Source organism: Miniopterus schreibersii (genome assembly GCF_964146895.1).
Source record: "Miniopterus schreibersii genome assembly, chromosome: 8".
Taxonomy (NCBI): domain Eukaryota; kingdom Metazoa; phylum Chordata; class Mammalia; order Chiroptera; family Miniopteridae; genus Miniopterus; species Miniopterus schreibersii.
In genome coordinates, this window is record NC_138109.1 from 68,894,535 (window position 1) to 68,897,123 (window position 2,589).

Here is a 2,589-nt window from a genome sequence, read left to right on the forward strand (position 1 = left end):
ACACACACACACACGAAGTAAAAAATAATGACAAAAACCTAAACGTGGAGAGGGTGAGTAAAAATGGTAGGGATTTTAGAATGTATTCAAACTTAAGTGACCATCATCTTAAAATAGACTACTATAAACAGCTTTGTATATATGAAGCACATGGTAACCACATCCCAAAAATCTACAAAAGATATACAAGAAATGAAGAGAAAGGAATCCAAACACAACCCTACAGAAAGTCACCAACATACAAAAGAAGAAAGCAAGAAAATAAGAAAGGAACAAAAAGAACTATTAAAACAATCAGAAAACAATGAATAAAATGGAAATAACTACATACCTATCAATAATTACTTTTAATGTATATGGATTAAGTGCTCCAATCAAAAGATGAATGGATAAAGAAGATGTGTTCCATATATACAAGGGAATATTACTAGGCCATAAAAAACATGAAACCTTACCCTTTGCAACAATGTGGATGGACCTAGAGGGTATTATGCTAAGTGAAATCAGCCAGATAGAAAAAGACAAATAACATACGATTTCATGTATATATGGAATCTTAAAAACAAAATAAATGAAAAAATAAAATCGAAACAAGCTCATAAATACAGAGAACAAACTGATGGCTCCCAGATGGGGTAGGGAAGTTGGGGGGAGAAGGGGATGGGTGAAAACGGTGAAAAGATTAAGATGTACAAATTGCCAGTTACGAAGTAGTCACAGGGATGTAGAGTTCAGCATAAGAAATACAATCAATAATATTGTAATAATTATGTATGATGTAATGTGGGTAGTAGACTTACCAGGCGGATCACTTTGTAAGTTATATAAATGTCTAACCACTCTGCTGTACACCTAAACTAATGTAATAGTGAATGTCAACTTTAATTAATAAAATTTTTAAATTAAAAATTTTAAAAATAAAAATACTTCGGGTGTCCAATTTATTTCACTTAGCATAATTACTATTTCACTTAACATAATATGTATATGCTAAGTGAAATAAGCCAAACAGAAAAACATAAATGTTGTATGATATTTATTTGGAATCTAAAAAACAAATAAAATAAAACAGCAACGAACTCGTAGATACAGAGAACAAATCGATGGTTGCCAGAGGGGAGGGGTGGGAGGTTGGGCAGAAAAGGTGAAGTGGAATGAGAGGTACAAACTGTCAGTTATAAAATAAGCCACAGGGATGTTGCGTGCAGCACAGGGACTATAGTCAATAACATCCTAATAACTTTGTATGGTGACAGATGGCTACTAGGCTTATTGTGGTGAGCACTTCATAGGTATATAAATGTCAAATCACTATGTTGTACACCTAAAACTAAGATAATATTGTATGTCAACTATAATTTAAAAATTATGAGGTTTGGGACAGCGGCAGTCATGGCGCCACCCATGAGGAACTGCGTCCCCAGCGAACGGCTGTGTAACTTGGAGGGCAGCCCAGGCAGCTTCCTCGATTGCCGGCTGCGTGAGGGGCAATAGCAGCAAGAAGTCTTGCTTCCTGTTGTGTCTTTGCTGAGAGAAACAAAGTCTCAGTTACTGCCAGATGTGGGGACTATTGTCACCTGTAAGGTCTCTAGCATCAACTCATGCTTTGCCAAAGTACAGATCCTATATGTGGGGTCCACACCACTTAAGAACTCTTTTCAAGGAACTATCCCCAAGGAAGGTGTCCGAGCTACTGAAAAAGACTATAAGGGTTTTCACCCAGGTGACATTATCTTGGCCAAAGTGATCTCCCTAGGTGACACACAGTCCAACTACCTCCTGACCACTGTCAAAAATGAACTAGGGGTGGTGGTGGCCCCCAGTGAGCCAGGTGTCCAGATGGTTCCCATCAGCTGGTGTGAGATGCAGTGCCCAGGACCCACGCTAAAGAATCCTGGAAAGTGGCCAGCTTACAGCCCAAATCCTTGCAGACCTAAGAAGCCACATTCTACCCCAGGGAGAGGGGTAAGCTCTTTCTAAGAGCACATGTATGAAAAGAACAGTAAAATGGTCTTTATTCAAACACCTGGGGTCAGCCAGCAACCAGCTCTAGAAAGTCTGTCAGAAACTTTCTCTGTAGGTGGAATATTTTTCTTGTAAGCCTTTTGGTAGATTTTATTCTCTTGAGTGATAAATTTCCCTTTTGGAGGCTCCATAAACAAACTGTATAATGTTGAAGATAGCCTGTTCCTTCTGACAGTTTTAGAAATACATATGTTTTGCTGTGACAAAGAAAATACTTTTATTAAAAGGATTTTATGGTAAAAAAATTAATTAATAAAAAATTTTTGAGTGCATCTAATGTCCTAATCTCTTAATATGTTGTAATAAACATCCAAAACACGATAGAGTCCATGACAATTAGCACAAATGCCACATCCTATGTCAACTTTTTGTCTTTCTCATTAGAGAAGGAATTTGAAGCCGGCAACGGTGAGACATAAGCAGCTGGGAAGTGGTGTAAGAAGTGGGTATTCCTGAGATGAGGTCGGGATAAGACGCATACTCACGTGCAAAGTGACTAGGATGGTACTGACAGGAATTCCTACTAACAGTGCTTGGGCAGTGTCCCTAACAGGAGAACAGGAC

At 38.2% G+C, this 2,589-nt stretch overlaps 1 pseudogene across 1 annotated transcript; it reads left to right on the plus strand.

The window, feature by feature from the left end:
- The first annotated feature begins 1,389 nt into the window (after positions 1 to 1,389).
- On the plus strand, positions 1,390 to 1,937 carry LOC308560568 (exosome complex component CSL4 pseudogene; annotated as a pseudogene). The gene has a single exon. The product of its transcript is annotated as an exosome complex component CSL4 pseudogene (transcript).
- Positions 1,938 to 2,589: the final 652 nt, after the last annotated feature.